Below are 25459 nucleotides of genomic sequence, written 5' to 3'. Positions count from 1 at the left end.
CAAAAACAGTATCAAATTGAATGCGGGGGTGGCAGGGTGATGCTGAAATGCATATCCCAAGGGTCCTCTTGGTTTTGCAAAGTTCTTGATTTCCCTTTTACTGCTGTATGAAATAAGGCCACCTTGCAGGCTGTTAGTGGCAGGAATTGCTCAGTTTTACAGTTCCTTGCTTTTTAGTGCTTAAATTGTCTTAATTTTATGCCTCAAGTTTATGCCTCAGCTCTCTGCACTTAATAGGTTGTGTTAGTTTTTATTCTTCTTTTTATTTCTCCCCCCCAACCAAGAATCCAGTGACATATTTATGAAACAGTATATCCATTTGCTGGTCTACATTGTTTGCTGGATGTTCCAAGGGTGTGGGAGCCCAGGACTGGAATCTTAAGCTATTATGCATTGCAGCATATTAAATGGGAGAAAGGAGAGAGGACCCTGACTCTCACCAAGCTGCCCATCCCAATTCCAGGATTGAAAAAAGGCTTTCTTTCTGCTAGGAAGAATCTAGCTCATGACACCTTTGAGACCAAAGCAGACAGTTTGGTTCACTGTAGACCCTCGCCTAGGAATAGTGGTGCCATTCCTCAGCATTGAACTGGCATGTGTCTGGGTCCCAAATCTTGGGGAATTACTATTTATAAAGAGGTATAACATGTATGAAGTTTTGCTTTAAAAAAACAGGTGCTATCCTATTTGTGAATGACAAATCCTTAACTTTGGGCTCCGTCTCCCCTCCGCACCTTGTAGCACACGACTTCTTTGTTAGATCCTTCTCTTATCACTCTAAAGATCTTCTGCCAGCCCTGTCCCTGCAGTATAGATTCGGCACTTGGCAGGGATCCAGTCATTGGTTTATGTCTGCCATGTATCCTTCCTGTCACTTGAAAAAGAAGCTTTCCTGAATGGTTGTGTGTGCTTGCACTGCTGCATTGCAACCTTGTATAAATTGTGCTCCCAGACTTGCTGCTAACGCAGCAAATCCTTTTGTTGCCCAGGTTGTACGTGTGCCCTTAGCATCCGCCGCCATCTAAGTGATTTCCTTTTACATACCTTCCCAGGGCATCACGTGGATGAATTAGCTAATGTTTGGAAAGCACGCCAAACAGAAGAAAGGTCTCTGCAAGTGCTTGGCATCCTTATTACATAACATACAATTAAATCCGGCTGCACTGTACAAAGCCCACTTCATGTGAAGTGCTGTGTATTTCAAATTAATAGATTTCAGAAGAATTGTATTACATTCAATATGTTGTAAAGCAATCTGTGCCAGAGACTAGGAGATCTCCTGTGTTTTCCCTTGTTATGTTGAATTGCTGTGAATTGCTGTATCTGCAATTTAAATTCTTATATTACAGAAATCCAGAATTGCTAAGTGTTGTACTGCCTCATGTCAAACACCCAGCTAGTACACCAATTCTTTAAACCTCTTTTGTTGACCACAAGCATTATGCTTTCCATTTTAAAGTTCAGAATAGAGTAGTTGCTTTGGAAGACAATAATCAGGCATCCAAACAACATGATCAGTCCAACAAAGTTGATGCTGAAGAATCATTGCCTCGACACTGGTGATCGTTGCTTCTTCCAGTACACTGACATTAGTTTGCCTGTCTTCCAAAGTGATATGTAAAATTTTTGGGAGACATTGTTGATGGAATCTTTCAAGGAGTTGGAGATGGTGTTTATAAGTGGTCCATGTTTCACAAGCATACAGTAAGGTTGGTAGTACAATAGCTTTGTATGCAAGCATTTTGGTTTCCCTGTGAATGTCCCGGTCCTCAAACACTCTGCTCTTCAATTGGGAGAAAGCTGCACTTGCCAAGCTCAGGGGATGCTGGATTTCAGCATCAATGTCGGCCCTTGTGCAAAGGTAACAGCCCAGGTAGGAGAGGTGATCAACACTTTCTAACGTTACACCATTGAGTTGGATTTGTGGCGCTGCAGGGGGGTTGTTTTGTGCTGGTTGGTGCAGCACTTTGGTTTTTTGGATGTTGAGTGATAGGCCAATCATTTCGTAGGCTTCTCTGAAGATATTTAGGATGGTTTGGAGATCCTCCTCTGAGTGTGCACACACTACATTGTCATCAGCATATTGAAGCTTTATGGCGGAAGTTATGGTAACCTTACTCTTTGCTTTCAGCCTACTCAAGTTAAAGAGGTTTCCATCTGTTCAATATATGATTTCTATCTCGGTGAGGAGTTTCCCTTTGACAATGTGTAGGATCATGGCAATGAAAATAATAAATAGTGTTGGGGTGATAACACAACCCTGTTTAACACATGATCCCACTATGAATGGTTCACTTTGACAGCCACTGTTAGCTGCAATTGTTGCCCTTCTATTATCATGGAGGAGCCAAAGGATGTTCACAAATTTACCTGGGCAGCCAATTTTCAGAAGGACAGTCCACAGGGCATTATGATTTACACTGCTGAAGGTCTTAGTCAGGTTGATAAGTGCCGTATACAGGGGTTGGTTTTGCTCTCTGCATTTATTTATTTATTTTTAATTTTAAGCTGTTGAACAGTGAAAATCATGTCATTGTCCCCCTAGAAGACTAAGGATTCACGGAGGGTAGCCTCGGATATAGTTAGGTGACAGTTTGCTAAGATTACAATAATTTTGCCGGCTGCAGCTAATAAAGAGAAAGTCGCTCATTAATGCCAGTAGGGACTTCTGACAAGAGCTTCACAAGGTCATTTTTGATAGCAAAGCCTACTCCATGTATTCAACATTCTTGTTCAGGAAACCTTTCCAGAAGGATATGTAGCCTCCTCTTTCTACCTTCAGCTGTCCCTCTCCTGCTCTTCGAGTTTCTTGAAGCACGGCAATATCAATGTTAAAACGTTGCAACTCTCTTGCAATGATGGCAGTCACTCTCAAGGCAAATCTTTAAAAAATGTAGTATAAACACCAGCAATTGGGAAACACTAGCCTGTGAGTGTTCCAATTGGAGAACAGCCTTTACCAAAGGTGTCATGGACTTTGAAGACACTTGAACTCAGGACGAAAGGGAGAAATGTGCTAAGAGGAAGGCACGTTTGGCGAGCCCAAATATCATGGGCTAAGGCAGGGACAGCCAACATGTTGCCCCCCAGATGTTGTTGAACTACAACTCCCATCAGACCCAGCAAGCACAACCAATGATCAAGAATGATGGAAGTTGTAGTTCAACAATATATGGAGGGCAGCATGTTGGCTTGTCATGGGCTAAGGGTAGCTTTGTTTCTTCGCGTGGTTGTCTGGCCACAACCTGGAGAGCTGTCTGTTTAATCGCCCCAGAGCTGCAACAAAAGATGCAGTGGCAACTTGCCCTGGCCTGCTTCTCTCTTGGTCATGTCACCCTCTCTCCCACTGCACCTCCTTGAGCAAGCAGAACTCTGATGCTGCACTAATGCAGGCAGGGGCAGATGGGTGAAGGCACCAGCGGGAGAGTAGGGGTCGGAGGACGTGTGCCTGCATTATCTTTTGCAGCTTTCAAAGTAACAAGATGGTCCTCTGGGTTGCAAGCCGAGCAGCTGGAGCTTTCTGCTGCATGTGGTGCAATAAACACACATTACCTGTGACTGTGTAAACATGCAGGTCCTTGTAAGAAAGTGATACTCATGTAGGAAAGGAGACTAATGGGAAGCAGCCATCACTTTCTCTTTTATGAAAAGCAACTTCTCCTCTCAGTTGAAAAAGGGATGTACTTTGTTTTTTGTGATATGCTTTTCAAAATTAACAAAACTGTTTCTAAAAGTCTCTTCTGTAATTGATTTGGTTTCTGTAGAAAAAAGCATGCATCACCCAAACAATTCTGAGAAAGTAAGCCCCCGGCCACCTCAATTTGTGTGGCCTTTGTAATTGATAGTGGTTAATTCTCATCCACATTGAGGCTGCTGGTCTATTTTCTGCTCTCCTTCTACAGTAGAACCTCTATTTACGACCGCCTCTACTTGGGCCTGATCCAAGTTGCGACCGCGGCAAACCTGGAAGTAAATACCGGGTTTGCTGCGATTTGCGCACGCGCAGAAGTGGCTGCCGCTGTCTGCACATGTGCAGAAGCGTGCTGCCACTGAATGCACCTGCGCACAATAGCACTTCTATCAGCGACCCAGACTGACTTACGGACAGACCTCCAAAATTGATTATGTCCGTAAGTAGAGGTTCCACTGTATTTTTTTGCTCCCTGGCTATGAGCAGGACCTTCCCTCCCCCCCTTACAGACTGGGAACTTCCTCTTGGCAGATGGAGCTTCTAAATGTCTATAGAGTAAGGAACATTACCAGCCTCTTTAGAAACTACGGGTTCCAGGAGATATTTGGGTATATATTGAATATTTTATGACCACAACATTGCGCCTGTGTAGTGGAGGGGGCATGCAAAGTCAAATATCTAAACCCGAAAGCCTGCATCAGAGCTGAGATTGCTGCTTGTACATACACAGAGCCTCCTCTGATCAGTATTTTGCCTTTACAGCCTAAGTTTCATTTGCCTTTGTAGCCAGAAGGAAAAGGAATTGCTCAGTGAGGATTTCACTGCTTATTGATTACTGCCATCAAGTGAGATTGCAGATGCCACTGTCCTGTCATTTGCTAGACATGTGTACAGAATGTCCGCTGGGCTGCCTGTTAACAGCAAGGAGGGTTGGAAAAAGAAGGATTTGGGGTAGGCGGGCGCACATGGTTGTTCATCCTCTTTCTAATGCTACATCTCTGTATATCTCCACAAACTGAATTGTGAGATGAGGGGCATTATCACTATCACAAAAAAGAGAAAAGCATGGCTGAGAAGCAGGAGGTCGGGTGGGCAGAATGTTTCTCCTTCCTTTTTCTCATCTGAAAGCGGTTGCAGGTCCCCACTTGACATGCCTTACAACTGTTTAATAATTCAGGCTCTCCGTTTGTTTGTTTGTTTGTTTGTTTGTTTGTGTCTTTCTTCTGTTTGACCTAGGCAGCAGTGGCAGCTTGGCCAGGGGCCCACTCTCATTTCACTTTCCTGGTGCTGCCCATCAAACTGATGAACCTTTTGTTGTGTCCAATAGAGAAAGTGAACTGTTCTGGACAGCCTAGAGAGCATTTATGTATTTGTTGGTTTGATTGAAATTATTTATATCTTGTTCTCCTTCCCATAGGAGATCAGAGCAGCATATGCAGGAAAACAGTATAAACAAACAAGACTCCCAGCAGCTGTAATGTCCAGGAAGGCAGGGAATAAACCAGGCTTTATTTCACCCAGGTCAAAGACCCAGTTTGGCAACCCCCCCATGCACATTTGTGTACACACACACACACAGGCTGGGAGCCTCAATGGTGCCCCTCTGAAGGTTTTACCTGGGGCAAAATACCCAGCTAGCCACCCCGCCATCTATGGCTCTGTGTGAAGGCTCTAAAGCCCAATTACTAAGAAAAGTTTTAAGTGCTCTCTCCACCCCCAACACTAACAGCGAAAGAGCCATAAAAACATCCTTGGAGAGGGAGTTCCAGAAGTGGTCACCCTATAATCATCCTCTCCCCACCCCCATTTATCTTGGTAACTATTGGGCTTCTCCTTTTATAACACATATAGCACCTGTTTGAAATAATATAGAAGTTTGTATATATGGGCCCATGACCAAAGGATTTTACCATCTATCCTTTAAGGCTAATTGGAGTATAATAATCTATTTTCTTCCCTCTTCCTTTTTTCTAAGAACAGAAACAAAACAAACAGTACTAATCTTTAAAAAAAATATTGTCCAAGCTGATTTAAAATCCAGTATATCTTCATAAAAACCAGGGATTACAGCTCTAATTATGATCAAGGATGGGCTGAAAATTCCCATAGCACCTGTTTAATCAAGAGCAAAAGGCTTGTTGTATACAGCAGGATTTTCATGTTGCATGCATGGTGACAAAATGCAAGGTATGCACAAACCCTAATATGAAACTTAATGTTGATGTGCTCAGTTTTATTTTGAGGTTGTATGTATTGCTCCTTGCTTTTCCATTTTGGTTTATAATAACTTAAGGTGATATTGACACAATCTTGTTCATTTGGTTTGCTGTATAAGAATACTGCTTGTGTATGTGCTTGCACTTGCCACCATGTGTGTGTGTCAGAGAGAGAGAGAGATGCGAACCTACAGTCGTACAGTACCTTGGTTTTTTAACAGCTTGATTCCCCAATGTTTTGACTCCTGAATGCCGCAAACCTGCAACTGATCAGAAGCTGCACTTTGGTTTCTGAATGTTTTGGAAGTCGAACGGACTTCTGGAACGGATTCTGTTTGACTTCAAGGTACTGTACAACTGTATAGGCATATATCCAATGCCTACAACACTTCCTTTTGAGGATGGAAGAACTACAAAAATGGGAGATGTGCATGTATTGTGGCAGAGAACCCATATGTGAGTCTATGACCCACTCACTGCACATACTATTATTTCTAGAGCCAGCCTAAGCTGAACTGGGAAGTTGCTGGTGACTGTAGGCAGGCTGCATTCCCGGGGCGCATGGTCTTGTCTCACTGCTTTCCCCTGGGAAACCGCTCTTTAGCACTCAATCGGAGAAAAAACAGCCAAAAACACAGAAAACCTCTCGGACCTGTGCTTTCTAGGCATGGGACGAGGACGTCTGGACAAGCCCCCAGTCTCAGTGTGTCCTATCGCCATTAGCAATATTGACTTGTAGTAACAAAGTGCTATGGTATGCTTTGTATGCAGTAAATTGATTTCAAGCATGTAATCCAAATATATAGTTGCCTTTTCTGGAAGCGGTCATGCAAAGGGCATAAAAAAATTCCAGCTGTGCAATTTCATGCCTGTTTCCTGAGACGGGAGTTCAGTGTGGGACTTCCTAATACATGTGTTTCAGATTGCAGCCTGAGTAGCAACAGCTCCAGAGATTTATTTTTGTTGCCCTGAGAAAGTTTATTTCTAGTTTGCCACTTTATTATTAGAAGCATCTGCTTCTGTATTAAAGGCTTGGTTTTTATTGCTGCCTAAAAGAGTGATTGTCAGTCTTGCCATTTGATGTGTTTCCCTTAAATGTGAACAACTCAACAAATACAGTCATACCTCGGGATAAATACGCTTCAGGTTGAGCACTTTCAGGTTACGCTCCGCGGCAACCCGGAAGTAACGGAGTGCGTTACTTCTGGGTTTCGCCGCTTGCGCATGCACAGACGATCAAAATGCACGGAAGCGGCAAAATGCGACCTGCGCACAGGCAGACGCGCTGTCGCATCTTACGTTCTGTTTGGGATGTGAACGGGGCTCCAGAACAGATCCCGTTCGCATCCCGAGGTACCACTGTAGTCAGATCACTATTAGAAGAAAAAGAAAATAATCTTGGACTTGTTCATTGGCCTATCAGCTTTGTCTGGGATAGATCCTTCTGGAGAAAGATCTCAAGATCTGCATAATGCAGGTGACCTGTGCACACATACCTGGGAGCAATCCTAATTGAATACGACACATGTGTGGAGCCTTGGGGATGCCACAACTATGATGTCGAATGGAAGGCAAGAGGCTTTGGCATCACACAGGGTGCCACTGAAATTTGACATACCAAGGTCTGCCACTGATCTCAAAGTTGAGCTTTCTGTCCCCTATATCCAGGTCTGCAAACATACCTATTATACACATTTCAGAATGTTAAATGTTATCAGAGCTTCTTATAACAATAATTTAAAAAACAAAACAAAAACAGCATCAGATGATTTGAAGCCTGTTAGGCTAACACATGTTAGATCCTATGATTTACACCATGGGTAGGCAAACTAAGATCCGGCCCAATCGCCTTCTAAATCTGGTCTGCTGACGGTCCGGAAATCATCATGTTTTTACATGATTAGAATGTGTCCTTTTATTTAAAATACATCTCTGGGTTATTTGTGGGGCCTGCCTGGTGTTTTTACATGAGTAGAATGTACTTTGATTTAAAATGCATCTTTGGGTTATTTGTGGGGCATAAGAATTCATTCTTTTTTTTTCCCTTTCAAAATATAGTCCGCCCCCCCAAGGTCTGAGGGACAGTGGACTGACCCCCTGCTGAAAAAGTTTGCTGACCCCTGATTTACACACCTGCACACCAGATGTAGTCAATGTTTGTGAGAATTCCAACTCCAAAAAGATGGCATCTTCCTTTGCCTCAAAAATGGTGTTTAAAGCAACCAAAGATTTGATTTCTAGTTGTATTGAAAAGCTCAGTCCTTGTATATTGATCTTTTGTGCGATCCATATTTCATGCTCCTTTTGCACATATCTGGCTGATAGGATTGCTGCTGGCTATCGTGGTTTCTGTATTGCTTGCCTAGTATATTCAACACACCATCAGAGGAACTCTGTGGAAGCTCTTTTGTGCATCCGGAATAAATTGTGTGGGAGTGATCATAGCACTAACCAAGCCAAGTGGGATACATGCAGAAGGGATCTCAGGTGCATATTCTACTTCTCTTACCAGATTAATCATAGAAGACACGAGTACTGACATCTTCTGTTTGCTCTAGCCACTAGCCATCTCAGCCTGCTCTTCGTGCTTTTGCTTATTGCAGTTTAACTAATTGATTGGCTTTTTGCCATTGTTGTAGAATCTATGGCACAAAGGAAATGTAAAACACTGTTGCTGTTTTTAGCCCAACTGGAAATATATATTCCGGTGACTTTTGCTATAAAACAAAATAAGGGAGCAGATTACATTGACCTGACCCATGAGGATACCCAGGGGGAAAGCTATATGCCAGGTTTCTGGTATATTTTCTTTTTTTTTGAAGTTTCACCTCAAGCAAGGGCTTGGGAGGATGGGGTTACTGCTTGCTTGCTTGCTTGCTTGAATGCATGACTAAGGCTAGAAACCCAAAAAAATAACTGCTGTCGTACTGCCTATTTCATGGGGGACAGATATGTGTTTGCGTAAGAAAAGTCAAAACAGTTTAGCAGAGGGAAAGCACAACAATAATAATATAAAGGAAGCTTTAAGCAAACATGTCCCAATTCTCCTTTCTTCAGAAATACGTTTTGTGAAGTTTGTGCATAGCTGCATAAACAAGAAAAAAGAATGGTGTACATAAAAAGAGAACAAGTGCAAATATTTGGCTGTGCATGGACTTGTCTGTAAGAGGGTGGTGTCCAGGCAAGAAGATGGGCCAGACTATCTAGTGATGTGAATTGTTCATATTCACACCTAAGAATTTGAACCAAAACCAACCATGCTTTCTAAGTGAGAAATATGACACAATTTCAGCAATACCTATTCCCTTCTTGTCTTTTCAATACTTTTTCTTCCTTCCTCCTTTTCTCTAGCCTTCTTTCTTTCTTTCTTTCTTTCTTTCTTTCTTTCTTTCTTTCTTTCTGCATCATTGCATTTTTTTTGCAGGTAACGTGATGTGCTCTCTTCCCCTATCTTCCAAGCTGGAAGCTCCTTGTCTCATTCTATTATTGTAGAAAAGGAATAAAAACAAAATTAAAAGTGGATTCTGTTCCTCTGGTGGGGAGGGGGAGAGGAAGGGAGGTGGTTTTCTCTGCAAGTTTGCTTCTTATCCCCCTATTCTTTTCAGTGTTGTAGGGAACCTGAAAATGTCCTCTGATTCAGAATCGTGTGCTTTGGTTTTTGCAATGGGGAAGAGTGATTTCAGGAAATGTGGTACTGAAAAACTAGCTTGGTATATGGAATGTGTATATTGGCATATTGATACTGCACTAGGGGTGATGGTGAGAGAGGCAGAAACAACTTCAGGAATTGGGGCAGAATGAATAAAGCAGGAGATGAAGAATTTAGTTTTAGGACAGGGATGTCTAACCTGTGCATCTCCCAGATGTTGATAAACTACAATTCCCATAATCCCTTACCATTGTCTGTGTTGGCTGGAGCTGATGGGAGTGTAATTTAGCAACATCTGCAGGACCACAGGTTTGCCACCCCTGTTTTAGGAACAACCAACTTTGACAAATAGGTTTTGTTTGTTTTTTAATAAAAATGTTTATCTGAAAGCTTGACTCTTTAGCCTAAAATCCCAGCTCTAGGTTTCTGTGGCTACTTGGAATTGAGGGGGAAATGTACTCTACACCTGCACAGAGGCCTCTTACACCAGGGGTCCTCAAACTTTTAAAACGGGGGGCCGGTTCACTGTCCCTCAGACACTGTTGGGTGGCGGATGGGAAGTTTTGGAGAGTGGGCTGGCACACTCGCGGGAGCTGGGTGCCTCGGAAGCTGGGAGCCTGCAGGAGCTGGCCGAGAAGAAGAAGAAGAAGAAGAAGAAGAAGAAGAAGAAGAAGAAGAAGAGTTTGGATTTGATATCCCGCCTTTCACTCCCTTTAACGAGTCTCAAAGCGGCTAACATTCTCCTTTCCCTTCCTCCCCCACAACAAACACTCTGTGAGGTGAGTGGGGCTGAGAGACTTCAAAGAAGTGTGACTGGCCCAAGGTCACCCAGCAGCTGCATGTGGAGGAGCGGAGACGCGAACCCGGTTCCCCAGAGACTACCGCTCTTAACCACTACACCACACTGGCTCTCGGTGCACCTCTTCAAGGAGCACGAAGATGGAGACAAGGACAAGCTGGTGCCTCACCTGCAGCTTTCGCCCCATGTGGGTGTTTCCGCCCCTTTGTTGTCCTGCTCCCTGGAGGTGAAGGCCGCTACCTAGGCCACTTCGCCACTGGCCTCATCATCCTCCACCGTCACGTTGGCCACCAATTGGAGCGTGGCAACGAGGGCCCCACCGAGCCCTAGCCCGGGCCGGCTGTCCTCCAGGAACGCCGCTGCTGCCCCCTCACAGGGACACAGAGCAGCAGCAGTTACAGGGGCACCAGGGCGGCAGTGGTGACAGGAGGAAGAGGCCGAGCAGTGGCAGCTCTGCCAATCAAACACCGCACTTGATTTACCTCAGCGTTTGATTGGCAGAGACGTCCCCGCACTGAGGTAAACCAGGTGCGGTGTTTGATTGGCAGAGCCTCCGCTGCTCGGCCTCTTCCTTCTGTTGCCATCGCCATCACCGGGAGTCTTGGCTTCGCATTGGGTTCTTAAATGGCCGGGCCGGCCGGATTTAGAACCCTGACGGGCCTGATGCGGCCCGGGACCGTAGTTTGCCAACCCCTGCCTTACACATTTTGCAATTGAACACTAGCTCATTTTAAGCTCCAACCTCACTGAATCACCAGTGAAGTCAGTCATATTGTTGCTTATTTGCTAAGTGTTACTAATTTGGACCAAAAAAAAAAGCTCTATACCAGATGACTATGACTATGGAAGTTCGTTGTAGTGACTTTTTGGCTTAGATTCTGAAAGCTGGGAAACTTTGGAGAGGCTTTATGAAATGTATAAACAGATATATCACAGGCACAAAGCTGTCATATTCTAGGCGCCTGCAATCATGTCTGTCTACAAAACTATACATTGAATTGGCTAAGTAGCTTGTGCCTTTCTCTCTCCCACCCCAGCCTTTCCAACACCACTGCATTGCTGTAATTGGGAGGTCTCAATTCCAAGGACCCTTCTAGTCTGTTACTATTTTGTAGGTGGGAGTCAGTTGCAGACTGGCAAATTCAGATTGCACCATTAAGTGGATTTGGTGCTCTTGTGCAATAAACCCACTTCCAAAAAACCTGACATTTTTTGTGGCCGGGAAGGCAGTGGGCAAATGTACTGGAAAATGGAGGATAGCAATTGATTGACATGATGATGTGTTCCTTCCTCCATTCAAATCAGAATGAAGGCTCAAAAAGCAGCTGGTGTTGTATAACCTCCTCCCAAACTTTGTTCAAACAAATCAGGATGACTGCTCAATAAGTATTTAATCTGGAAGTGTCCCAAGTCTTAGTGTAAGACCATCCACCCTATTTTCCTCTGTCCCTAATCTATATTGGAACTGAGTGTGGTGATCACACAGGATCCCCGGACGTTTGATGGTCTATTGATCCCTGTGCCACCACTGTGTTTGCTTCCCTGCTGCCACCAACCCGTTTCTCTCGGGTACACACAGAGTCCAGGCAGTTGTTAACATTAAATCAAATAAGCAAGTTTATTTTATAAGTATTAACAAGTTTATGGTTTCAGATAATTTTTCTTGTCAGTTTCTTAATCTTAGTTTATTTACCGGCCTATACCTTCCTAATAACGTCTAACTGATTGTCCCAACTGTCTATCTGACTCCTCCTAACAGTTTCTCTCACTCTCTCACATCAAAACTGGAGCAACCCACAGACTTATCCTCCCTCTTCCTTCTCCGACTCCCAACTGACTTCCCAACAACTCCAACTCCAACTCCAACTCTAACTCTAACTCTAACTCTAACTCTAACTCTAACTCTAACTCTAACTCTAACTCTAACTCCTCCCCTTGGGTTCCCACTGGCCAATCACTTCACACTCATTTAACCCTTTCCTTATGACCCACCTAGGAGGGCAAACGCCACACTGAGTACACCAAATAACATTGCCTTTGGGCCTCTCTCTCAGGTAATGTTTGAATTCTGTAGAGCATTTCCTGAATGCCATTATGCATCTACAACTTTCCACAGATACATATGGTTAGATCGGTGTCAGAATAAATACATTTTGTGGTACAACATTCACAGCTCACTCAACAGAAGCATATTTTATTATCCTTATTGTCAGCAAATCAGTTGATTTTATTATGGCTAAGTCTACCATAACTATACCAATACAGTGGTACCTTGGGCTACGAACTTAATTCGTTCTGGAGGTCCGTTCTTAACCTGAAACCATTCTTAACCTGAGGCGCACTTTCACTAATGGGGCCTCCTGCTGCCGCTGTGCTGCTGGTACATGATTCCCATTCTCATCCTGGGGCAAAGTTCTCAACCCAAGGTACTGCTTCCGGGTTAGCGGAGTTTGTAACCCGAAGTGTTTGTCACCCAAAGCGTTTGTAACCTGAGGTACCACTGTAGTGACATAACATAATTACTTCAGTTTGCTTCCTCTCTCCTTATATTTGTTAAAGTGATGCAAAAACTAATCTAGAGAGTTTTTTTGTTTTTGTTTTAGCTTTTCCATTGTTGCATTTTTAGAAAGCTATTTCCAGAACTGGAATTTCATTCTAAAGATACAGGCTCCTTCCTTAGCTGCTTACGGGGTGTGAAACCCACATGCTATTTTGGACTTTCGAAATGCAAGCATCAGTTTTATTCATTAGCGACCAAAGTGGTCTTTCATCAGCTACCAGAAAGGCAGAGTCGTCTTAATTTATAATTATCTGCATAATGTTTACCACTTGCCCCTTACCTCAATGTTCACATCTCTACTGTAGCTGTCTGGTGTATCGCCTGACAAAATCACTATTCTGGTATGCGGAAGTCTTATAGCCTATGCATATTCCTCTATCAAGTACTTTTGGACGCCACCCCAATCTTTGAACAGTGAGAGACTCCAGGGTTTCCAAGTGCTTGCCTGGGGTTGGGTTTCCTTGGAATGAATGTCAGTGGAGACTGTGGTGTCTTTAAGATATATGGTTTTATTTACACATATATGCACCCTGAACACAGGATGAAAAGAGTTCACAGCTTTAACAGCCCAACAGATCTTTCTTCTCCATTTGCTTTCCAGGGGAATCTCAAAGTCCAGTACAGGCTCAGCACAGAACAGGACATGCCCCTCTGTCTGCAGCTTCCAGTGTTCAGATTTCCAGCTTGCTCAAAACACAACTCTGTCCATTGTTATCCTTCATAGCAGTTAGATGAACAGGGTGGAGGAAAGGCCCACCCATTTGTTCTGTGGCACAGAGCAACTTCTTGGATATGCTGGATTGTGGTGCCTTGACAAACGAACTAGTTTTGCAACCTTCCTCTTATACATTCTATCCTCAAAGATACAGGGTCCCAAGAATCAGAAGGGACCCGAAGTATCCTCCATACTGACAGACTCCTAAACTCATAACAGTACTATCAAGACTATGCCACAAGTTGTTCACATATAGTCCATTATGATAAATAAGAAATGTCAATTCTGTCTGTGGGTACAGTAATCTGCAAAAAAAATTTTTTTGAATTGTCCCTAATCACCTGTTGACAGGTATTTCACATACTTGTTTTGTCCAGATTCATTTTATCTTACCAGATTCCTTTAACCTTTCCTCATTGAACTTTGTTTCCAACCCCTCGCCATCTTTGTCACCCTCCTCTGAACATATTCCAGATTGTCAATAACTTTCTTAAACAGCAGTTATTGACAAATTGGGTATTTGAGCTTCTTTTTGGAATGATATGTTGAATTAAGTTCAAGCAGATGTGTCTATCTATCTGTCTTGCCTGTCTCTCTGTATCTCTCTACCGAGAGGGATTTTTCTGCCTTAACAGACTTGTTGTGAAAACCACATTAAAAGCCATATGCTAGGAGTGAGGTCTGATGGGAACGAATGGTGTATTGGGTACTGGGCTTTTTAAAATCTCAAGATGTGGCCTACGGCCCTGATGCAAAGGACCCCAGAGAGCTGCACAATAGAACCCTTTAACTGCCCCAGCAGTCAAGGTGTCAATCTTTATATTCTTTCTGCTTCACTGAGCTAAACAGCCACAAAAAGCCACCATCAGTTCCCTATGTAGTCAGTTGTGCAGAGATGAACAAAGCCCTGTCAGCCATGAATCAGGGGATCTGACGCCAGTGTTATGGCTTGTTCTGATCCTGCTTCACGTCAGCCGTCAGCCTAGGAGAAGTGTGGAGCCTTTTATAAACAGCTGTTGAACTTTCTGAAACATGGGGACACTGTGATTTCAAAATAGACATTCCTTTTCAGGAGAATTGATCCATCACAATGTGTTTCGAATTTCCATACACACCAGCTTGTCTGTTAAGAAAACTCTGCATTCGGCACAGAACCCCTGTGCATTGAAGAAGATTCTGGAACACATCCTTGGTTTTCCAATCATGTCAACAAGGATTACTGGTCATGCCTGTTGGACCTTAGTGTTGTTCCATGTGTACTGAGGACGTACTCTAGACTGTGCTTAACATTCTTTTCTGAGGCTGTGCTCTGCAGGAGAAGATTGACAGTGATAGGAAAGCTGTTCTTTAGCAATTCGTGTCTACCCTTCTTTTCACTGAAGCATTCTCTATAACTTCCAAAGAAACTTGAGGGTTCCTTGGTGCAGAGTTTGAAGAACAAAGACCAAGTTACGGATTGATTAAGTGTTACCACTAAGCACTTGTAGCTCATCACTTAAAATGAACCAGTCCTTTCAAACAAAGGTCAACACATAGAAGTATCTTACAAGTTAGAATAAATACTCTGAAGGCAGAATGCAGTGGTGGGGAGCCTTCAGCCTGTTGACCTAATGAGAGCCTCCTGGCCTCTGAAATTGGCCTGGGAGACTGTTTGGGGCCAACCACTTGTACCTTTTCCTGTGCCTGACACCAGATGTGGGAAAGTTCAGAAAGAATTCAAACCCTGGAAGGTGACAGAAAAAGATGGCAAATTCAAAAAGTGCCGAATTCAAGCTATGATTGCAAAGGAAGAATCAACTTGATGTCAGGTGATTGGCAGGTAGCAGCCCCCTGCCCAATCAAAGTGCCCTGTGAAATGTTGGCCACTTCTGAATCTGGCCCTCAAGCCAGATTTTCCATAACTGGCATAATGGATAGCTAAATATAGGTGGTGGCTGTTTTTATCTGTGCTCATTCAGTGTCTTCTGTAGTCAGCCACATCACAAAATTGAATGAGGTGGTACAATTATGTATATGCACACATGCAATGATTAACCTTTCATAGTTTCTCCAACATTGTTAGTGATATGCTGAGGCTTCATTTTGCAATGTCCATCCTGAAATGGCTTCAGTTGACCTAATTTTTCACAATGTGATGAACACCTCTGCCTCCATGGCATCTCAAAATGGTCTCATTATAAAGAGGCCTGAGCATCTAAAATCTCTAGCTGTTTTTGATGATTTAGGCCTCACTGACTTTAATGAAAGATAACATCAGCTTTCATTACGAAGGCAATCAATCCAAGTTCAGCTCTTGGTTAAGTTAATGAAGATATAAACTCGCTGAATTTAGAAAGCAGAGACCATCGCCCATGATTTTTATTGCCTTGCTATAATTCTTGTTTGCCTACCTTTCTCAAAAAACCAAACAAACAAAAATATGAAAGGGAAAATTTCACATACCCGCAGCTTAAAAAATACAGTGGTACCTCAGGTTACAGACGCTTCAGGTTACAGACTCCGCTAACCCAGAAATAGTACCTCCGGTTAAGAACTTTGCTTCAGGATAAGAACAGAAATCGTGCGGCAGCGGCGCGGCGGCAGCAGGAGGCCCCATTAGCTAAAGTGGTGCTTCAGGTTAAGAACAGTTTCAGGTTAAGAACAGACCTCTGGAAAGAATTAAGTTCTTAATCTGAGGTACCGCTGTATCTCCTATCTGATTCATCATTATTCTCACTTTGTGTGCCTTCCTAGGATCTTATCAGTTCTGTTCAAGATTTTCTGAGAATTTATATGGCAAAAATCCAGCTGCTTTGTATTTGAATTGAACAACTTTGTGAAAATGAGGCAGGAACTGAGACAATCAAATGCTTAAAAGTTAAGGGCAGGTATTAAGTTTTACTCAAAGTAGACTCCATTGTAATTAATGAGCGAAACATAATCATGTTCACTAATTTCTACAGATCTACTCTATAGCTGTCAACTTACAGATTTGAAAATAAGGGACCAGCAGCCTTGAAAATAAGGGACCAGCAGCCAAAATAAGGGATTTTAGTAAACCAGCTGAAATAGAAAGTTAAAAGGGACCAGATAATTTTGGAGAGCAGCGCTGGTTTTTAGCCCTTCGTTTCCAGAGGTTGCTGCTCAAGACACCAGCAGAATAAACACTGCAATTAAATAACTACAAGCAGCAACCACTTTTCGCGCAAAACGAAGTCTCAGCTACGAAGATGCTGCTGCAGTTCTGTATCTTTTCTCTCGTGCTCCATCTGCAGCTCTCAGTTCCATCAGGTGGGGCGGGGGGGGGGAATAGTGACTGAAGTAAACCCGCAGATCAGATCATCTATGCTAGCCTACCACTACAAATCTATGGGAGAAGCGCTTGCGTTCCTTCCCTTGTAGCCCTTGGAACACCTGCCCGTGCCTCCACCTCCTCTCTCTGAACTGCTTTCTCTATGGTTGCCCTCGCTCTCCTCTCAAGGCTCCTCAGCAATTCATAGGCCATGCCAGGCTGCCCATCTCATCCGGGTCCTTCGGCGGCACAGATGCAGTACGGCCTAGTGGGAGCGGCGGCGACGGGCAGAGGGGAGACCCCAGGCGGCCGCAAGGAGGATGGCGGCAGAAGGGCCCAAGGCTCCCGCCCGTCCCGGCGGGGAGGGGCTCCCAGGGGCTGAGGCTGGTGAGAGGAGGCCGGAGGGGGGCGGCCCGGGCAGCCAAGCAACACAGTTGGAGCCTCCCTCCTCCCTGGCTGGCAGGGAGGGAGGGAGAGGAGCTGCTTCATTTGAAACCTGGGAAATTTAAGGGACATCCATCAATAAAGGACAGCAGTGGGACATGGCGCTGGAATAAGGGACTGTCCCTCCAAATAAGGGACGCTTGACAGCTATGATCTACTCTGAGTAAACTTAGTTGAATACCAACATGTATTCTTAGGTTGGAATTGAGCACTGCACTAATGCACTCATTCTGTCAGTGCAATGATCTTCCCACCACCCCCATTCTGAAATTCTCCTGACACCCCCTTTTCCAAACCAATTAGGGAGGCTGCAGGGACACACACTGGAGGAAACCCCATTGCTTTAGTGGGACTTGTGCTGCCTCCCGCTAGCAACTATTTAGTTGAATCTGACCCCAAAGGTTGTATTCAGCTAAGTCCTACTCAGAGTAGACAAGTTGAAATTAATGAACCTAAGTTAGTCATCTCCATTAACTTCAATATGAGTAGGACTAGCATTGAATACCATAGCTCACAAGCAGCGTTTTTTTTTTAAAAGGAACTGTCTGAACCTTAGGTCATATAAGCTACCCTATGTTCCCATACCACCAGAAGCAGTGGCTGCATCATTAACTCCCCTTGCTGCTACCCCAGCGTATTAAAAAACTGTTGGCTCATAACAATCATTGCTTTTATTGCAAGGACCACTGTTGGCTGATCTGGTATGGCAGAATGAATAAGAGCAGGAGTTATGAGAAAGAAGTCTCAGCTCAGTTACCACACGTTCTGTTCTATTTAGAACAGTTTTATGTGTTTTATAATTGCAACGGTTTTATTTGGTTTTTATAATTGTGTAGTTTATTGTTGAAACCCACCCTGGGAACTTAAGGTGAAGGGCAGGTAAGAGGTCTTATAAATAAGTAAAGAACTCATTAGGGGGACTTAAACAAGCCACTGTCACTTTGCTGTATGAAATATGGGGATAATCAGTTATGCTGGCCTACGTCACAGATTTAGCCTAAAGTTTCCTGAGATAATGAATGTAAAGCACTTTGAGCATTTATTATTTATAGTGCTCTTTCCTCAAGAATCTTATTACTATCGTCAACCGGCTTTGAGGGCAAGAGCATGTTGTAGGAGCGTTTTGGAGCATTTAATACAGCCTTCCCAAATTGTACTGCCTGTGAAGCACTAGACTGGGGGTCTCCATGTTCCATGCATGTTTGGTGTATGGGGTGTTAGGGGAGGGGTAGCACCTCTGGTAGGGGACACATTGTGCTCCTTCTGGGGTGGTTCGTCCACCTTTGTTCCCCACCTTGCACTCAGCTCTCACCTGTGGCTCATAGAAGCTGTCAGCATGCAACAGCGGCCCAAACCTGGGAATGGCTTCGACTGGCTTGCTAAACCACGTGATGGTAGCTGATGACTCACAAACCCTCAGTGAGTTAGGGTCTTCCTCTGCAAGCGCCGGTGAATTGAGTGGACGAGACCAATAGTGGGTCCAATGGCCAAGAAGGCAGTTTCTGCACATGCTGCAGAGGGAAATGAGGGGGCACATGGGGCTTGTCAACCTGGGAAGGTAGCCCATCTAGAAGAAGGAAAACTCTGATCCTAAACCTCCACTGTCTTGTGGGATATCTTTGGGAGAAGAAAAGGCTAAGGAGTAAACCCTAAACAAATCCAGAGTGGAGTCCCTAAAATGGTTGGATGGTGCCTTGTACGCCTCCTTCTGGCAACTCCTGCAGCCAAGCTGGTGCCAAACGTATTGCTCTGCTGGAGAGGTCACTTCAGTGGTTTGACTTCACCACTGGAGGTGCACTCCATTGTCTCTCAAAACAGATGGATGCCTACAAAATGCATAAGCTGAACTTTATAGAAGCTCACTTTGATGCCAGTGATGCCTGCTTTTAAATCAAGAATTACAAGTGCAAGCTGTAATAGTGGCACTGTTCCCTAGGGCAGTCTCTGAATCCAGAACAAAATCCACAAGCCTCACCCTCTGACTCCCACAAGGGTTAGCCAAGTCATGCTCTTCCACAGCATTCTCTTAACTAAGGGGCTGCCAGAAGTGGAGCTTTCCCCCTCTGCTGTCTTAGCAGAGGCAGCCCATCCCCACCATTCAATGAGGAATTTCTCTCTCAGGCTCTGCAGCAATACCCTTCTCCTCTTCCTCTTACATATTTCCATATTCTGCTGGCAGAGTAAAAGAAAAAAAAGAGCTTGATGGAATATGAAAGCTGGAGAGTGTATTTGTTAAGAAAAGTCCCTGAAGCAATTGCTATCCCTGCCATGGTGGTGACTTTATTATTGGGAGATGCAGTGCTGTGAAGGGTTCCTTCCATCTCCTTTGTTCAGCCATTTAGCAGCAAGCAAGAGCAAAGGGATGTGCAATTGGTCTTCGTGTTCCACTTCCAAATGTTTGGGAGCACCATACTTTCTCGTAGTTGAGATATTTATTGACTTTGAGCCATAATCCCGCAAAACTCATTTAATGGCATCCAGCATCTTAGACTCATTAACTTTTTAAACTGGATGCTTGTTTAGATAACTTACTTGGATTGTGTCTGAACTTAGATCGTACACAGTTACTGGTGTGGAAATGTGTATCTAAATATTAAACAGACCCAATCTGGAGTCGGGATTGGTTTTGCACGAACCACTATAATTACTATTGGAATGAAATTCATCACCAGTTGAAGGGAATATAGATGGCATAAGCATGTAAATGAGAAAAGAAGAATGGGGAGACAAATATAGAATAAGGAAAGGAACTTGGTGTGGTTAGGGAATTTTAATATTGCTGTTCTTAATGTTATATTTTAAATTGCTTTTTCAATGCACTCTCAACTGCTGAAATATTTTACCTGTAAAATAAGGTAAAAGCTGTATCTTTCTGCTTGGCTCTTAAAAAAGTAGCTTTTTACATCTTTCACCGATGTCTGTAGATTATAATGACATAATCTTTTATTCAGAGTAAAGTATTGACAATTTTACTTTCTAGCGGTTGTATTCTCCTCATGTCCTGTTGTGCTCAATACACTGGGTGGTGTAGGAACTGCAGCATAAATCCTTGACTTGGCAACAGAAATTCCATCCAATTATCTTACTGGCTGGTCTTTATTACACTTCATCTGGTTTTCTGATTTCATTTCGTGTCTGCTGACATCTGTTCTGCAAGCGACTCTGGCAGGCATAGATATTTATAGATATACAGATAGATGCACATGTATGTATGCATAATAAATACATAAGGCAATACAATCCTTTGTGGGTTATGATACCACCTATTATTGTACAGGAAGTGAGTTATCATTGCTTTTCCCCCTAGTGGCATCAACTCTTAAGATGGCTAAAATAAATGGGGAAAAGTGCAACAAATTAATTCAGAGAGCACACATTCCAACAATCATTCAAAAGTGAATGAGTTGACTTGACATGCTCAGTTTTCAAAGGAATCTCTATCAGGGTACTACAGAAAAGCAGCAAGTGAGGAATTCTACAAGAAGACTCAATTTACCAAATGTCAGGTCGGTGACATTAATTTTCAGCAAGAAGACCAAATTTTCCAATTCTGGAGATTTAATTGGAGGTGTGACTCAGACGGCATGTGTTGCAGAAGGTAGAAGCTCTTTTAATGCTGGCCTATGCTTATCTCTCTCTCTTTTTGGGAGTTTTTCTTTTCGGAAAAAAAGTATTTCTCTTCTCAATAGTAAGTTAACTTGAGGAACATCGACAAAATTGTTTCAAATTGGCATTAAACAGGTAAAGGGACCCCTGACCATTGGGTCCAGTCGTGGCCGACTTTGGGGTTAGAATCATAGAATCATAGAGTTGGAAGAGACCACAAGGGCCATCGAGTCCAACCCCCTGCCAAGCAGGAAACACCATCACAGCACTCCTGACATATGGTTGTCAAGCCTCTGCTTAAAGACCTCCAAAGAAGGAGACTCCACCACACTCCTTGGCAGCAAATTCCACTGTCGAACAGCTCTTACTGTCAGGAAGTTCTTCCTAATGTTTAGGTGGAATCTTCTTTCTTGTAGTTTGGATCCATTGCTCCGTGTCCACTTCTCTGGAGCAGCAGAAAACAACCTTTCTCCCTCCTCTATGTGACATCCTTTTATATATTTGAACATGGCTATCATATCACCCCTTAACCTCCTCTTCTCCAGGCTAAACATGCCCAGCTCCCTTAGCCGTTCCTCATAAGGCATCGTTTCCAGGCCTTTGACCATTTTGGTTGCCCTCCTCTGGACACGTTCCAGTTTGTCAGTGTCCTTCTTGAACTGTGGTGCCCAGAACTGGACACAGTACTCCAGGTGAGGTCTGACCAGAGCAGAATACAGTGGCACTATTACTTCCCTTGATCTAGATGCTATACTCCTATTGATGCAGCCCAGAATTGCATTGGCTTTTTTAGCTGCCGCGTCACACTGTTGGCAAATGTCAAGTCTGTGGTCAACCAAGACTCCTAGATCCTTTTCACATGTACTGCTCTCAAGCCAGGTGTCCCCCATCTTGTATTTGTGCCTCTCATTTTTTTTGCCCAAGTGCAATACTTTACATTTCTCCCTGTTAAAATTCATCTTGTTTGTTTTGGCCCAGTTCTCTAATCTGTCAAGGTCGTTTTGAAGTGTGATCCTGTCCTCTGGGGTGTTAGCCACCCCTCCCAGTTTGGTGTCATCTGCAAATTTGATCAGGATGCCCTTGAGTCCATCATCCAAGTCGTTGATAAAGATGTTGAATAAGACCAGGCCCAAGACAGAACCCTGTGGCACCCCACTAGTCACTCTTCTCCAGGATGAAGAGGAACCATTGATGAGCACCCTTTGGGTTCGGTCAGTCAGCCAGTTACAAATCCACTGAGTGGTAGCATAGTCAAGACCACATTTTACCAGCTTCTTTACAAGAATATCATGGGCCACCTTGTCAAATGCCTTGCTGAAATCAAGGTAGGCTACATCCACTGCGTTCCCTTCATCTACCAGGCTTGTAATTCTGTCAAAAAACGAGATCAGGTTAGTCTGACATGACTTATTTTTCAGAAATCCATGCTGACTATTGGTGATCACAGCATTCCTTTCTAGGTGCTCACAGACTGTTTGCTTAATGATCTGCTCCAGAATTGGCCGAGGGAGCCGGCATGACTAAGCCGCGTCTGGCGAAATCAGAGCAGTGCACGGAAACGCCGTTTACCTTCCCGCCGGAGCGGTACCTATTTATCTACTTGCACTTTCGAACTGCTAGGTTGGCAGGAGCTGGGACCAAGCAACGGGAGTTCACCCTGTCGTGGGGATTCGAACTGCTGACCTTCTGATCGGCAAGTCCTAGGCTCTGTGGTTTAACACACAGCGCTACCCACGTCCCTTAACTTGGCATTAGCTGTTCGTATATAGCTTGTTGCATTCCTGCGGGCAGGGAACACCATTGTTCAGCTTTGGCATACATTGAATGGGTGGTTGAGGTTTTCAAAATAGTGGGTTGGTGTTTGGTTGTTGTTGTTTTTTACTTTGTATGCATATTTCTAAGATTTCATAGAAGAGTTTGGCCAAGATTGCATTTGGCAGGCAGTTCTCATATAACTTTTTGCACTTCAAAATGACGTCACGTGCATGCGCGGAAGCGGTGAAACGCGACCCGCGCAGACACGCAGCCGCATCTTACGTTTACTTCAGGATGCGAATGGGGCTCCGGAATGGATCCTGTTCGTATCCAGAGGTGCCACTGTATTTGTTTTTAGGATCCACCCTATTCTATTGACTGAAATTTGTTTTAACACATTTAATATTGGATGAAATATTAATGCCTCATGGTGAAGAATGGGTATAGACTGAGGCAACTGCTGTCAGAAATAGTATAACCAAGAGACAGGTTTTCACCTCAGTGAGAACTAAGCACCCCCCAAATTCCTTATCTGAACCATATGTGTGTATGCATAATTTGTGATACTGTTTTGACAAAAAGATCACTTGGCAAAAAACAAAGTGAAAAGGACAGGTTGGAGGAAATGAAATTGAATCGAGCGTAAAATGAGAATAAATCTATCCCATCGTTGCATATTTCCTGGACCATTTTACGACAAGAAGTAGACAATAGTAGTAAGGCAGACTGTTTACACAGCAAGAGTCTTAAATAGTTTAGGAAAGCATGCGAGTCCACAATAAGAACACTTTAGAAAGAGGATAAAGGCTTCTGGTACAGAAACGAGCCTACTTTTTCTCTGATATCCATTACACATTTTCTTGACACCACCCCAACCCAGAATTTATAGATGCTGCTGCAAGGCAGCTATTTCCAAGCCAAGAAAATCCCAAGATGCTTGCATCTGTCTAGATGTCAGGGGCATGGTGTGGAAAAGATATTTCAAAAGTGCTAGTCATATGAATGGTTCTGGAAGAGGCAGCTTGTTAGAGAGGATTATGTGAGATGTTAGTTATTACTTCACTGGCCAGCTACCAGCTTCCCAGTGGAGGATGGAGACAGAAGAGCAAAAGCAAATCAATGGCAATTCACCATGAGTTAGAAAAGCAATGTTTAAAGTTTGTACTCCATATTGTTGTTTTTTTAAAAAAAACAACAGATCTAAGTATATTGGAATTGTGAGTGACAATTTTCACTTTTGTACCAAACCGTTGCTTCTAGTGCAGCTCTGAAATCTGCATATGAAAATGAAGAAAGCAGATTTATTTGTAAATATTTCAGTACTCCTTTTCTTTACCTTAACTCTTAAGAAGTTCACAATGACAGAAAAAGAAAATGGAATTACCAGATTAAGATTACCAAATTAAAACAATAAGCAAAAAAAGAAAAGAAAAAGCTTTTCAAAAGTGCAAGGCCTCTGAGTGTGCCTCTGAGTAACAGATGGTCTACATTCTCACAGAAAAAGACGGGAACACAAGTTAGGTGTGTCTGACATTATATAATAATGTGAAGTCTGAAGGGACTTGTCAAAGAGGTTACATAGCTGGAAATAATGAATAGTTAATGATCAGTCAAATTCTTGGCCCTACATCTAGTACATTTTCATCAGAACTATATTGTAAATTATGAGGCAAATCCCAATAGAGTCAGAATTTGATTCTGTTGTAGAAATTACCATAGCACTGTGTAACTTTCACTCAGAGAGCATAATCTGTGTCTTCCATGTTTGGGGCCAAAACCCCAACAATTGTACTGCTTGTTTCTGTATATTTTATATTCACAGAAGACTATATGCTGACTGAAATGTTCTGTTTCAGACTCAAGTGTCTAAATGAATCTAGTCCACAAAGAACGGGATTTTTTTTTTTGCCCTGTGATTTTTAATACTTTTTCTTCAGCCCTCTGTATTAACTGCCACCTTTAGCAATGGGCCAAGGGGGCACATCTCCCTCCATTTTCAGACCCCCATGCAATTGAAATATCTGTATCATTGATGCTTCTGACCACCAGCCCCAACAATCACCCAAGTTATCCTCAGTCATAGCCAAGGGACACACGGTGTTCACTATTGCTCTCTTTCTGGCATGTCAGGCCTGGATCCCTCTGTAGTGCCACCCCAAAACAAATTAAGAGACTGAGGTGATTTTAGGATTGTTGCCTGAGGATATCATTTCAGCTTATCAAAGTCTTGCCTGGCTGAGATGAAGATGGCAGTCCTTAATTGTATCTCAAGGCTGTAGTGGAGTCAGGCCTCCCAAATTGCCGATTCAGGCCAAACATAGTTTCGGACAGCAGTCCTACTCAGGTGAGGCACTTGATGTAATGAACTTTATGCTGTACTATTCTTGTCAGGTGTTTTCTTTAGTAGAAAAATTGAGATAAGCAGTCAAGCCCTATCTTTCCCCTTCTGTAAGTTTAAGATCCCTTCCCTCCCCCACCCCACCTTCAGAGCCCATTGCTTGCTCAGGCCACAGCAGCCTATAAAGACAATTGATTTAATGTGGCAGCAGAGGTGAAGGAAGAGCTGTGTAAGCTGACGGAGCTAGGCTGATATATAAAAACAGCTCCATGCCTCATAAACCTAGGCTTATTATTAGTAGGCTGAGTTAGATCACAAGATGTCAAATGGTGAGCTTGAGAGTCCATTACACTTTAATTCCTCTTTGCTTTCCACACAAGAAAAAATGCACCAAAAGTAAGTTTTTTTAACGGCA

General features: G+C 43.4%; 1 protein-coding gene across 7 annotated transcripts in view; it reads left to right on the top strand.

Moving 5' to 3' along the window:
* The window catches only part of TSPAN4 (tetraspanin 4), a 525920-nt gene that overhangs the window by 193828 nt on the left and 306633 nt on the right, over positions 1 to 25459 (top strand). The window contains exon 1 of one of the 7 annotated variants that reach the window (XM_081011607.1): positions 24649 to 25050. The exons of the other annotated variants lie outside the window; for them this stretch is intronic. The gene's annotated coding sequence lies outside the window, so the exon portion shown is untranslated. Of the gene's footprint in view, positions 1 to 24648; positions 25051 to 25459 lie in introns of those variants that run through there. 7 annotated transcript variants of the gene reach the window in all.

This window comes from Podarcis pityusensis, assembly GCF_964106645.2.
Source record: "Podarcis pityusensis genome assembly, chromosome: 1".
NCBI classification, from domain to species: domain Eukaryota; kingdom Metazoa; phylum Chordata; class Lepidosauria; order Squamata; family Lacertidae; genus Podarcis; species Podarcis pityusensis.
This window is presented reverse-complemented; position numbering and strand designations above follow the sequence as displayed.